We start from the raw sequence: 15,592 nt of genomic DNA, 5'->3' as shown, positions 1-15,592 counted from the left end.
AGGAGAACAAACCAATCAGAGGGTGATGCTCAGTATCGTGGCCACTGATTGGCTCAGCCTCACTCAGCGTTACTAGATTCTGTTTTGGAGTGAGTGAATGTGAGTGTGAATGTTGTTAATCTCTGTTGGCCCTGTGATTAGGTGGCGATTGTCCAGGGTCTATTCTATGTGTCATACTTGATCATTTCGCGATGTTGCCATATTTTTGCTGAAAGGATTTAGTATAGAACAACGACGATAAAGATCGCAACTTTTGGTATCTGATAAAAAAAAGGCTTGCCCCTACCGGAAGTAGCGTGACGTAGTCAATTGAAAATGTCCGCAAAGTTCCCTATTGTTTACAATGATGGCCGCCAGAAGTGAGAGCGATTCGGACCGCGAAAGCGACGATTTCCCCATCAATTTGAGCGAGGATGAAAGATTTGTGGATGAGGAAAGTGCAAGTGAACAATTAGTGGGGAGTGGAAGTGATTCAGATAGGGAAGATGCTGTGAGAGGCGGGTGGGACCTGATATTCAGCTGGGAATGACTACAACAGTAAATAAACACAAGACATATATATACTCTATTAGCCACAACACAACCAGCCCAAAGGACCGTTCACCTAACCCAAGGTTCATAAAGCTTATATATTTACCCAAAGTTACGTACATGACACGCACGTACGGGCAAGCGATCAAATGTTTGGAAGCGCGCGGTTGGGACATGATATTCAGTTGGGAATGACTACAACAGTAAATAAACACAAGACATATATATACTCTATTAGCCACAACACAACCAGGCTTATATTTAATATGCCACAAATTAATCCCGCATAACAAACACCTAGGTGTTTGTTATGCTAGCTCCTAGCTCCTAGCTACTAGCTCAAGCTAATTATAGCTCGAGCGGGATCCCGTCCATATAACCCGCAAATACAATTCAAACACCTGCACAACACACACACTCACTCAGCCCAAAGGACCGTTCACCTAACCCAAGGTTCATAAAGCTTATATATTTAACCAAAGTTACGTACATGACACGCACGTACGGGCAAGCGATCATATGTTTGGAAGCGCAGCTGCGTACTCACGGTATCGCGTCTGTGTATCCAAATCAAAGTCCTCCTGGTAAGAGTCTCTGTTGTCCGAGTTCTTCGATCTTGACTGCATCTTTCGGGAATGTAAACAACGAAACACCGGCTGTGTTGTGTTGCTGACTTCCCTCGCAAAATACTCCGCTTCGCACCGACAACTTTCTTTTTTGCTTGCTCAGCTTCTTTCTCCATAATGCAATGAACAAATTGCAACAGATTCCCCATCACAGATGTCCAGAATACTGTGGAATAATGACATGAAAACAGAGCTATTTCGTATTGGCTTCAATGGGGAGCCATACCTCTGTTTCATTGGCTACGTCACGCGCATACGTCATCCTCCAAAGGCGTTTTCGAACCGGAAGTTTAGCGGGAAATTTAAAATTGCACTTTATAAGTTAACCCGGCCGTATTGGCATGTGTTGCAATGTTAAGATTTCATCATTGATATATAAACTATCAGACTGCGTGGTCGGTAGTAGTGGGTTTCAGTAGGCCTTTAATCTTTTCTACTTCGCGGAAATTCATTCATCGCGGTCATGACCAGAACCGATTAAAAGCAATAAACAAGGGACGACTGTACTGGAATAAAGTACAATCCTTTACATGACAAAGACAGAGTAAATGTGGGTAGGAAATTACAGTATATATATATATATATATACTGTATATATATATATATATATATATATATATATATATATATATATATATATATATATATATATATATATGAGAACCACTTTTACTTGTATTTTAACTGAGTGAAAAAAAAATAAAAAAATAAAAAGGGGTGTCCTGATCCAATTTTGATATCGAATATCTGTCCGATATCCGCAAACAAAAACCAAGTATCAGATTATATTGGCTTTCTTCTACAATTTTTAATGTAAGCTCAGATACAAGCAGTCCTGTAGTGTGTTTACTTATGCAAAGCTGCAGCCAGTTAACATCTAAAGGCCTCCAATAAACACACAAGGTTGGTCTTTTCTTGTATCTTAGTGAATCGTTTACAAAAGGTATACATGGTTGGCTAAAGGCTACTCGGCGCTAGCAGCTACACAACAGCTAAGCACACAACAGCACACAAGCTGGGCATACGTATAAATTAATTAATGTATACTTGAAGACTTCAGATGCAAAATCCGATATGTTCAATTTCCTTGTTTGGAGAAAATCAATGTTTTTTTGTAAAGCTTTTCATGAAACAGCCATCCTGCAGATGTGGGTTGCAATTGCATCGTGTCTAACAACCAAAATTATAGTTTCATTTGGAAAAATGCACATTTATTTAAAAAAATTAATTTTTAAAATGTTGTACAACTTTTGCAGCATAAACTAATACCTCCAAACGTTTCTTTGCAAAAACAGACTAATTGTATATAATGCCTGCCTGACCCTAAACAATTTGTGAAACAGTTTATTTTCCAGAGGAATGATTACTCCAGCACTGTAATTAATTAATTGCATCCAAAAAAAAAAACACCTTTTTTGGGTGATCCCTGGACAGGGGTGAGTTAAATTGGACACTGAATCATGACATCATTACATTGACAGCTGCATCACAAGACAACAACAGCAGAGTCAACTCACAATTCAGGTGGTCATTGGAGAGAGTAGTGGCTGCACACGTATCCTGTGCATTATGTACACAGGCAATAGACAACATTTTTCGCGTCGTACTGTGCCAACTTTTCTTGCTCTCACGGACTGCTCAGGATTATCAAGACAGCGTCTCTTTCTGCACCCATGAGGTGACACTGATTTTTATCAAAGTTACTCATTGTTGATTCTTTAATTTCGTTACAATCACGGCAAAACAGACATGAAGCAAGCGGACATGAGCACAGATGTTGGATGATGTCATCAAATTTCGATGCACTGATTGGTTCTAATTGATTTGTCGGTTTGTGCTAGACAGAAAGCCGAGCGCATGTCGGTTTCTGAAGCAAAACAGAATATTCAACAGTGAAATGCAAAAGACAAAGTATTCACAGCGCTTCACTTTTTCCACATTTTATGGTACAGCTACAGCGTTATTCCAAAGTGGAATACATTCATTTTTGTCCTCAAAATTCTACAGACAATACCCCATAATGACAATGTAAACACCTTTTTTATACATTTTATACATTGCAAATGTATTTAAAAAAAACCCTAAGAAATCACATGTACATACATAAGTATTCACAGCCTTTTGTCAATACTTTATTGATGCACTTTTGGCAGCATTTACAGCCTTAGTTCTTTTTGAATGCGACCCCACCAGCTTGAAATACCTATCTTTGGGCGGTTTTGACCTTTCCTCTTTGCAAATTCCTTTGCAGCACCCCTTGAGCTCCATCAGGTTGGATGGGAAGGTTTTCAAACAGGATGTCCTTAATTGAACAATATTGCAGTCTGAAACATGACATTTGTTAATATAAACAAGCATCAAATAATTATAGTTACATATTACTTACAGATAACACAGTGTCGCATCGGAAAGTATCCAGTAACAAATATGTCTTCATCATATAACAACATATGGTGTCATGAGCTTAATTTTGTGAATGTTGTGGCCACAAGGTGACGCCAAATTAATATTTACTAATAGATGGATGCATAGTCCAATTACCAATACATTCCAGATGTATGGAGCTAAATTGGGGCCAACATTTTGTACTTGAAAAAATAACTTTAAAACTGAAAAATCAAAATTTTATGTTGAATTTTGAAAAATACATCAGTGTATTCAAAATTTAAAAATAAATGCACACATTTTATTTCAGGTTGACTGTAATTATGATTCACTTTGGTAATTATTTTGAATAAATTATTTAGTTTCATCTTTTACTTTCATACATTTTGATATTTGAGGTAGTTTTTTTCATAAGGTATTGTGTCTGTCTTGGTTTTATACTCAATTCATAATAAATGAATAGCTTCACATTACATCGCATGAAAGCAACGTGAGAAGGGACACCTTTTTTTTGCTAAAAAATCAGCTGGAAAGAAGCTGAAAAGGAAATTGAAACAGTAAAAATTAGAATTTTAATCTGAAAACACAAGCTCAAACTTCAAAATATATGAAAGTGAAAAAGAAAAATAAATACTTTATTTAAAACCAGAGTGAATCGTAATTATATTTAATTTAAACACACTAAAGTATTCTTCAAACTATTTAGCCCTATTTTAACTCCATACAGACAGTTACCAATAAACAGGTTATAGTGTTTTTGATACCTACAATTGTTCTGTAGGTAATTTCACTTGATCAAACCTTTTCTAACATCCAACACATCATAATAATAAAAGTATGTTTTGAAATTAATTATGTTCTGGAATTGATCTAATAATCCCCGTTTTTATCGCACCAAGAAAATGCTGAAAAAAGCCCTCAACTTGAGGTATTTTAATTTGGAATTCATTACATTTTCTGGCAGATCAAACAAATGATTTAGTGTATATACTTATAGCCTGTATATAAAACCTTGATGTTTTATAGGCACAATAGAGAGACTCTCATAGGCTCAATTGCAAGCAGACCTTGGCTTGCATTTATTTACTTGTTAGAATGCATTAAAAAAGAAAAACATGTGTCCCTGTCTTACATAAGGATTGTGAATGATAGGCAAAATTCCCCAAAAAGTGCAGTGCCCCTTTAATAGCTAAGTCAGTTATGATTCACATAATGAGATGAATAATATTTCATTTTCAACAAAGTTTAAGACAATATCAAAATTATTATTCCTTTTACTTTGCAAACACTTTTAGTTGAACAATCTTTTGAACTGGATCATAATAGTACATTGTTTGACTTCTTTGCATATTAGATATGTTCAAAGGATTGTGAATGATAGGCAAAATCCCCCCCAAGGACAGGTGTGGCTGTGCCCGGATGCATACAATTGCTGTCGTTTTGACGTTTGTGTTTCTAATAAAATAAACCAAAGTATTACATCTATACATAGTTCAAAAAATACTCTGGCTCATAAACTTACAATAAATCATACTTTCATTTTGTTAAAGTATAATTTTACAGCCGCATCTGCTGTTACCTTCTTGCAGTGTTTCGTGACCAGCAGGCACTCTAACATGCACCCGATGGCGCAATAAACTTAAAAAACACACAAAACGACCCAAAAATTGTTTTCAAAATTCTACATTAGCTTTGGACCGACAATCACGGAGAAATTGTGACTTTTGTGTGACGTATGTGAACTGTGGTGGCTGCCTCCTATGTGTTTCTAATCACTGTAAGAATCACTCATTAGGTATTATTTGAACTGATCTTGCCTTTTTGTAACATGGTTAGTGAATAAGTATACTTTTGTACTTATTTTGTAACGATTTGGTCGCATGATGATGCGGAGGTCGTTCTGCCAAGATGCAGACGGACTCCGGACACAGCGTGCAGGTAGGAAATTATTTATTCTTCATAAATCATGCGGGAAAAAACAGGAAACACCAAAAGCGTGCTGATAGCACAGATGGCAAAGCAAAGTAGAGCCTAACGTTGGAAGCTAGCATATAAAACAGGAATCAAAACTATAGAGCCTCTCGTGGAAGCTAGCATATAAGGAGGAATCAAAAACTAACCGTCGTTACCTGTTGCGTGATACAAACTAGGAAACCAGACTGAGTGTAGAAAGAAACGGGAATAAATAGCACTCTGATTAGTGCCTGGCAGCAGGTGAGCATCCCAGACACTAATCAGAGGCAGCTGCAACCAATCAGCACCAATTGTAACCAAAGAGACACAAAACAGGGGCGCTGAAACAGAACTAAGGTAGTCAAAACTAGGGCTGCAACAACTAATCGATTAAATCGATTAAAATCGTTTATAAAAATAGTTGGCGATTAATTTAGTTGGATCTATGCTATGCGCATGCGCTGAGGCTACGTTTTTATTTTTTATAAACCTTTATTTATAAACTGCAACATTTACAAACAGCTGAGAAACAATAATCAAAATAAGTACAAAAACAGTACGAAACAGCGCCAGGGGGCGCTGAGGCTACGTCTCATGAGGTGGCAGTAAGCCAGCCAATGATGTGTCATGTGCAACTCAGGTGACGACGCCGTCTCCTTTGCCTGGAACAATTCGAAAAATGGCGGAGGAAAACAGTTCAAACATCTTGAGGTTATTGTTTCAAAGGAGAAAAGTATACGACCTAAGTCATCAAAAGTGTGGGAACACTTTACTTTAAAGACTTCAAAAAAGACCGTTTCCTGCAAAACATTTTGTGAGTAACGTTAACGTTATGCCTTTGTTGCAATGCGGGGCTTATAATGTGTCTCCGGCACATTTGACTCCGTTTTGAGAGAGAAAACGCACGGTTACCAATTTCGAAATAAACGTAACGGACAGAAATATCTCAGGTTGGTTTCATAATGGATCAATGTAGCCAGGCCCGGTAAAGCTATATAAATATATTTGGATTTGAGTGACGCTTTAGTATAACTAAACGTTATGAAGGTGCTGGAATATTTCAAGCTATTATTCAGAGGCAGCCTAAAATTAATCATTTATTATTCACAACAGAAACGTGTACAATATCTGATTCAGTTCTGATCTGATGAGTTACATTTCTGTGTTATTATTGGTGTATGCTGCATCCCCAATGTCCATTTATTTGGAAAGTTAAAAGAACATGGTGCCAGTATGCTGTTTTTTTTCCAATAAAATACTGGAAAGGATAGAAATGTAGTTGGTCTCTTTTATCCGATTATTAATCGATTAATCAAAGTAATAATCGACAGATTAATCGATAATCAAATTAGTTGTTAGTTGCAGCCCTAGTCAAAACTAACAGACAAAACATGATCCGGGCTACGGATTATAACATATTTCCCCATATTTCTGCACAATAACTCAGAGATGGTAACACTACCCAATTGCAATATTTTAGTTTTACTGACATTCACAGATAGTTAGTTTTTTTCAAACCATCTCTTTAAATTGTTTATCTCCTCTGTTGTTATTTGTATCAGCTTCTGTGTGTTCTGTCCTGAACAAAACACTGTTCTCACGTCATGCTTTTAGTAGTAATTGAAACTAAAATTTTTACCTAAGGGGAGTTATTCTCTTGTTGTTATCCTCTCAACGGGCAACATGTATTACTATTGGTTAAAGCACAAGACTTGATAAAGGTTGATAAAAACAAAATTGCAAAGGAATCAGTTCCTCGCCAGCCATGAAACTGCATCAGCGTCTGGTGTGATATTGTGTTTAACAAACTTTTTGCACTGTTACCTTATTGAGCTACAATCATTAAATGCAATTCCGGTCAACATTAATTAAAACAAAATAGAGCAGGTAAAGGAATTTAAATATTTGGATGTTATTTTGGACCCTAAACTAAAATTTGATGGCCATATTATAAAAATGACTATGACCATAAAAATAAATATAAACTGTTTCAAGCTTATTAGACCTTGTTTATCTGTTCAAGTTGCACACGTTTACATGCGTGCGATGATTTTATCCCATATGTCTTATTGAGCCATGGTCTGGGGACAGGCCATGAGATGTGCAGTGAAGCCTCTGTTGTCGTTATATACTAAATATATTTGACCAAAAACCAATGAAGCATCATCACTGCCATATTACCCAAAAATATAACATGATGAGTTTTGATAATTTTATACATTTCTCCTTTTTAAAAGCTATTTTTAAGTGTCTTAATGGATTAGCCCCTGATATGATGTGTCAAGAAATACAAAGATACAGTAGTGAAGGTGTCATATGTTTCTTATTGCAATTTTGTCCTTAACTAAAATAGTGAACATACAAGACAACTTGTCTTTTGGTAGTAAGTAAACAAACAAAGGCTCCTAATTTAGCTGCTGACTTATGCAGAAACATATCGTGTCATCTATCATTCTCTCACTTTGTCAACATTATTAAAGACAAGTGGTACACAATGAATTATTAATCTACTTGTTCATTTACTGTTAATATCTGCTTAGTTTCTGTTTCAAAATGTTCTATCTACACTTCTGTTAAAATGTAATAATAATTTATTCTTCTCTTGTACAGGATCATACATTGGTCATATTCAAAGTCCTCATGTTAATATAGATTAAGAAAAACAAAAGAAGATTTTGTGATGTTAAAAAATATCGATGTAATCATAGTAGTATCGATTAGATACTCTATTGTATGTGGTATCGTTACAGTGGATGTTAGGTGTGAAGTGAAGTGAATTATATTTATATAGCGCTTTGTCTCTAGTGACTCAAAGCGCTTTACATAGTGAAACCGAATATCTAAGTTACATTTAAACCAGTGTGGGTGGCACTGGGAGCAGGTGGGTAAAGTGTCTTGCCCAAGGACACAACGGCAGTGACTAGGATGGCGGAAGCTGGGATCGAACCTGGAACCCTCAAGTTGCTGGCACGGCCACTCTACCTACCGAGCTATACCGCCCCAGATGTAGGTGTAGATCCACCCATGGCGTTTGTTTATATTGTAGCGTCCCAAAAGAGTTGGTGCTGCAGGGAATTCTAAGAATTTGTTCTGTAGTGTTTATTTTGTGTTGCAGTGCAAATATTCTTCCAAAATGTGTTTGTCGTTGTTGTTTAGTGTGGTTTCACTATATGGCACATGTTTATGACAGTGTTGGCATTGTTCATACTGCCCCCCTTAGTGTGACATGTATGGCTGTTGGGTAAGTATGCCCTTCATTACCACGTGTGCAATATTTTTTAAATCAAGATGATTTTGCCATCAGTTAATTTTCCGGCACAATGAAATCTTGGTTAGACTTTTTTAATCACAGACTATTTGATTTGTGACTCTTTTATTATTCAAAACGGGTCAAACTCACTGCAAAATTATGAACAACAGCATTGATTTTTCAAAAATTATTTTACAGACTGAAAGTTGTCATCAATCCCTCATGGGTGCTCGGGCCCCGGAGCGCCTATGCTCACAACTGTGGAACTGGAGCTAAAGTCACAGTCGGACATTATACTTTTCTCCACAAAACTGAAAAAGTGGCTTAAGGAAAATCAGAAATGTGAGCACTAAAACTGGATGTAGTGTGGACAAATGGGGACAATTATTTTCTATGTGTTTTTATTTTTGTACTTCTCTTAATCCTTTTGTATGTGTTTTACACTTTTCTCATATTTTCTTTAAAAACCTAACCAGGGACACAAGTTGCAAATTAACCTGTGGCTATAAGCCTTATGTACTTTGACATCGGTTACCTATGGGTAGCAATGTTTAATTGTACTGTCCCTGTCAAATAAATACATGAATGAATGAATGAATGAAGGAGTGGCAACATTTGAGACATATTCAGTATGTGGCAGTACCAGTGACGTGCGGTGAGGTTCATGGCTGGTGAGGCACTGACTTCATTACAGTCAGATTTACAAACATATGAACCCTAAAGAGTATCTTATTCACCATTTGATTGGCAGCAGATAACGGGTTATGTTTAAAAGCTCATACCAGCATTATTCCCTGCTTGGCACTCAGCATCAAGGGTTGGAATTGGGGGTTAAATCACCAAAAATTATTCCCGGGCGCGGCGCCGCTGCTGCCCACTGCTCCCCTCACCTCCCAGGGGGTGATCAAGGGGATGGGTCAAATGCAGAGGACACATTTCATTACACCTAGTGTGTGTGTGACAATCATTGGTACTTTAACTTAACTTTAACTTTACACATACAAACTGTAGCACAAAAAAAAGCACATTTAATAAAAAAAACTTAATTATGGTCTTACCTTTACTTATAAATGAAGTCCATGCACCGCTGTTGTGCTGGACAATGCACCCCCACCGTAGAATGCACCCCTGACGGGAGTGTTATATCTACTAAAGCCCACACTTAAACTTTCTACGTGCAAGATTGAATCTATTTAAAAACGTTATTTAATAAGAAGCCAAAAAGTGCAAAAACAATAATGTTCGTGTTGGAGGAGTTGTGAATGAATGAAATATGAAATTCGTGCTGCAGTCTGCAGGTGTACCTAATGTTGCGGCCCAGCAGTCATTCACAACTCCTCCAACACGAACATTATTGTTTTTGCACTTTTTGGCTTCTTATTAAATTACTTTTTTAAATAAATTCAATCTTGCACGTGGAAAGTTTAATTGTGGGCTTTAGTTGATATAACACTCCCGTCAGGGGGTGCATTCTACGGCGGGGGTGCATTCTCTACCACCAGGAGACGGGATTACTGCGAGCCTCAGCCAGTGCATCTTCGCAGCCGTTTTATGATCGCTCAGCACAAGAAATACGTTACACACATACAGTTGTTGACAAAATACACTGTACATTATATACCTCAGCTAACTATATGGTAATGCATAATATAGTTCATATAGCAATACGGTCTCACTGCACAGCAGGCCAGCAGTTAGCCGAGTCCGCAATCCATGGTGAGGCTCTACTGAGTGACGTGCCTCAACTGGCTGCTGATCACAGCAAGTCTCTTCTCAGTATTTGGACGGCAAATGTGAAAATTCAGCGATTTTGAATAAAAGTAATCTAAAACTGGTGAAGTTAAATGGAAAATAACTTTATAATATAATCACTGGATACATATAACAATTTAATTTTTTTTTTTTCTTTTTACATTTTTTTTCTTTCCATGATGGCACGTGAGGCCCCGCCTCACCTGCCTCCCCTGACTGCACGTCACTGGGCAGTACGGTTCTCAATCACTCCAAATAAATAACCACAATCATGACAAACACTTTTGTGACAGTGTCTAATGTGAGTTTTACGTTGGCAATGAATATATGAAGATGAATCAGAGGCCAAGAAGACCATCCATGGTATACATTGTGGAGGTTTGGGGGAAAAAGAAACAGCATTGACGGTCTTTGAGGGTGAGCATGTGCTTTTTTTTTTTTTTAGAGCTGATGGTTAAACAGGGAGGGGCTGCTTGTATGATGATTGTAGGTTTGCATACACTGTGCATGTTTGCGTGTGTGTGTGTAACCCGCATGTAGCCTACTCATGTGCTGGGGGATGTGGCAGATGTTTCACAGGCAAGGATTAGTGTGCGTGTGTGTGTGTGCCTTTAAGTGAGTGCATTAAAAATATCTTCACCAGAGCAGGAAACTACATTGGCCAATTACAGTGCTGCATCTGGGCTATCACACATTTATTAATATGTGTGTGTGTGTGTGTGTGTGTGTGTGTGTGTGTGTGTGTGTGTGTGTGTGTGTGTGTGTGTGTGTGTGTGTGTGTGTGTGTGTGTGTGTGCGTGTGCGTGTGTTTAGAGGGAATGGAGGGGGTTCACGCAGAGTTTAGGTTATTTACATCGAGGCAAGCAGAGTTGGAATAAATGGAGCAGAGTGTATGCGTCGGTGACAATGATACAAGGCTTTGTGTGAATCTAATCACACGCCACAAAGAAGACGAAGCACAGGACAGAAGCAGGGAGCAGGAATTAGAGGGGAGGACAAGTTAATATGAAAGTGAAGGAGACGATGGTTGCAGTGCTAGAGGTTGAGGAGACACTTTCTTAAGCTTTGTCAGTTTGGGCAAAGTTGTGTTGCCTCCTGTGCACTCTAACATTATTTCACATTTACAGTCGTGGTCAAAAGTTTACATACACTTTTAAAGAACATAATGTCACGACTGTCTTGAGTTTGCAATAATTTCTACGACTCTTATTTTTTTTGTGATAAAGTGATTGGAGCACATACTTGTTGGTCACAAAAAACATTCATGAAGTTTGGTTCTTTTATGAATTTATTATGGGTCTACTGAAAATGTGACCAAATCTGCTGGGTCAAAAGTATACATACAGCAATGTTAATATTTGGTTACATGTCCCTTGGCAAGTTTCACTGCAATAAGGCACTTTTGGTAGCCATTCACAAGCTTCTGGCAAGCTTTTGGTTGAATTTTTGACCACTCCTCTTGACAAAATTGGTGCAGTTCAGCTAAATTTGTTGGTTTTCTGACATTGACTTGTTTCTTCAGCATTGTCCACACGTTTAAGTCAGGACTTTGGGAAGGCCATTCTAAAACCTTCATTCTAGCCTGATTTAGCCATTCCTTTACCACTTTTGACGTGTGTTTGGGGTCATTGTCCTGTTGGAACACCCAACTGCGCCCAAAACCCAACCTCCGGGCCGGGCTGATGATTTTAGGTTGTCTTGAAGAATTTGGAGCTAATCTTCCTTTTTCATTGTCCCATTTACTCTCTGTAAAGCACCAGTTCCATTGGCAGCAAAACAGGCCCCGAGCATCCAACATCCTGGTCACAGCTGTTATGTCCATGGGCAAGACCCTTTACCCACCTGCTACCAGTGCCACCCACACCGGTTTATATTAGGGTTGTACGGTATACTGGTATTAGTATAGTACCGCTATACTAATTAATCATTTTCGGTACTATACTGCCTCTGAAAAGTACCGGTCCGCCACCCCCAGCCACAATATGTTACTGCAAATGCCATCCATTTTCTACCGCTTGTCCCTTTTGGGGTCGCGGGGGGTGCTGGAGCCTATCTCAGCTGCATTCGGGCGTAAGGACAAGTTGCCACCTCATCACAGGGCCAACACAGATAGACAGACAACATTCACACTCACATTCACACACTAGGGACCATTTAGTGTTGCCAATCAACCTATCCCCAGGTGCATGTCTTTGGAGGTGGGAGGAAGCCGGAGTACCCGGAGGGAACCCACGCAGTCACGGGGAGAACATGCAAACTCCACACAGAAAGATCCCGAACCCGGGATTGAACTCAGGACTACTCAGGACCTTCGTATTGTGAGGCACAAGCACTAACCCCTGTCCCACCGTGCTGCCCGTTATGTCAGCAGCTAAAATAGGAGCCTTTGTTTGCTTACTTACTAATAAAAGACAAGTTGTTTTGTATGTTCATTATTTTATTTAAAGACAGACTTGCAATAAGAAACATATGTTTAATGTACCGTAAGATTTTTTGTTAAAATAAAGCCAATAATGCATTTTTTTGTGGTCCCCTTCATTTAGAAAAGTACCAAAACGTATCAAAATAATTTTGGTACCAGTACCGGTACCAACATATTGGTAATGGGAGAACACTAGTTTATATATAACTTAAAGATGTAGATAATGGGTTTCACTATGTAAAGCTTTGAGTCAGTAGAGAAATTTCAAGCCGGTGTTCTGGTAAGACATGCAACCTCCTGGAATTCATGCAACTCCTGCATGTGTGTAACAAGGAATACAGAACTGTAATTGTGTCTCCCTGAGTGTGCATTAAATTTGAAGGAATCTTTCCCGTGTGTACAATCTTCTGCCACGTAAACACTGGGAGATAGGGGTGCTTGAATTCGACAATATACAATATAAATTATACCGATTTGGCTGACGATGGAGCTTTTGAATGTTGTTTTTGTCAACAAACTTAAGAAATAAGTTCCTGGACACTGCAGGACTTTAGGTGTGAAAACAAATTGATTTAAATCAGAGCCAATAGAGTTAGTTATTTTGCACTATTGCCTTTATTTTGTTCAAAATAAAAGGAATAAGAAAATATTTCAAATATTTTTTCAATATTGTTACACCGCCATCCCGGATTTTTGTCTGAATATAATTGTGCTCAAAAAATTAATCAGTCAATGATGTTGAAAATGTTAAGAATCAGTAGCAGATGTTGACATAACTGTGTTACAACATCAAGTAACCAACGATAAACAGTAAATCATCGAGGAGAATAATAATACTTTTGTGAACATAATACAACTGGAAATGTCACACAATATGATAAATATGAGCCTTTGTAACACGTTTTAATAATAATTATATTATCTTTTACATACCAAATAATATATGTATATCGTTATCGCAAGAAGCTGCAATATATATCGCAATATAGATTTTAGGCCATATTGTCCATCCATACTGGGACACAGATGTGGGGAAAAAAAAGGCAAATATCGGCCCCTGATCCGATCCCATGATCACATTGGCACAATTCTCGTCATCTGCTGAGTTCAATATTTGAAATCATTTGTGTTTTATACCTTCTTTATCTAAGCAATGCCATCTATTTTGCAGTAATATTCAATAAAAAAAACAAAAACGCATGCAATTCTTTGTTTGAACACAGGATTTGGGGAATTATGTGTATGCGAGCGAACTGACTACTTTCTTTGCTGTAAAATAACTGAGACAGCATTTGGCAATATTTTGGTGAAAACGAAAGTGGGGTTACAAAAATTAATGTGCAAATTTATTTTAGTGAAAGATTAATCATAAGGCAGCATGGTGAAAGAGGGGTTAGTGCATGTGCCGCACAATAAGAAGGGCCTGGATTCGATCCCCAGACTCTGGGTCTTTCTATGTGGAGTTTGCTTGTTCTCCCCGTAACTGTGTGGGTTCCCTCCGGGTACTCCGGCTTCCTCCCACCTCCAAAGACATGCACCTGGGGATAGGTTGATTGGCAACACTAAATGGTCCCTAGTGTGTGAATGTGAGTGTGAATGTTGTCTGTCTATCTGTGTTGGCCCTGTGATGAGGTGACGACTTGTCCAGGGTGTATCCCGCCTTCCGCCCGAATGCAGCTGAGATAGGCTCCAGCACCTTCCGCGAGCCAGTTAGGGACAAGCGGTAGAAAAAAATTAATAGATGGACGGATGGAGATTAATCATACTTTAACCAAACTTTTTGAGATATTCTCACTCTTTATGGGGTTGGGGAAATGTGACTTCTAGATTACTGATGACTGGAGATGATATCTGCACCATCACGAGAGGACCCTTTATGGTGACTATCATGAGCAGGATAAGGGCAAGTTTGCCTTAAGCTTCAATAAATAGAGAGATTGGGGGTTTAATACAGAGTATATATTGGTGCAGAGAAAAAGGCTGATAGAGGAGCGAATTAGTCCATTAATTAGCATAAGATAAAGTATGCAAAATGCATGGCATGCACGAAGGCTTTTTGGTTGCTGTGGAAAAGCACAAAGCAAATGTGAAGGTTATTTTGTTTGCATGAGCTTAACAACAAACCCCTTAATCTGTTAGCTCCAGTGCTATTAGATTTTTGTGATCATAAAATTGGATTTTTGTAATCTGGTTATTCCAATCTCTTTCTGAGCAGCCTTGGGTCCAGAATTGCTGCTTGGGGAAATGTTGCATGAGCCAAGGACACATTTAATTCCACTGATTAAAATGTGTTAAAAGGAAAAAGCAAATGATTTTTCACAATTTTGTTTGCAATATGTCTGTATCAATATGTCTTGCTCCTCTAGGCTCCTGATTTTCCTGTTTTTAAAGAAGGTAAACCACCAATTAAATAACATGCATAATATGATGAATAATATTCATGCTTTCACATTGGCATTAAATATTCCGGTAAACAAGTGTGTCATTTGTGAGTGTACGCCTGCTATGTGGACTTGAAGTAATGATTGCTGTGTTGTCAATTACATGGCTACTGTGCCCAAAGTCCACCAGCCCACTTTACAAACCTTCATTCTTTTGTCCCTCACCAGACTGAAGTCTATTGGCCACTGCTGTGTATCTACTGCCCCCTAACGGTTTGGCCTGATCCCTGCA

Source organism: Entelurus aequoreus, linkage group LG11 (genome assembly GCF_033978785.1).
Source record: "Entelurus aequoreus isolate RoL-2023_Sb linkage group LG11, RoL_Eaeq_v1.1, whole genome shotgun sequence".
Taxonomy (NCBI): domain Eukaryota; kingdom Metazoa; phylum Chordata; class Actinopteri; order Syngnathiformes; family Syngnathidae; genus Entelurus; species Entelurus aequoreus.
The sequence above is the reverse complement of the archived record's forward strand: the minus strand, read 5'-3'. Positions refer to the sequence as shown.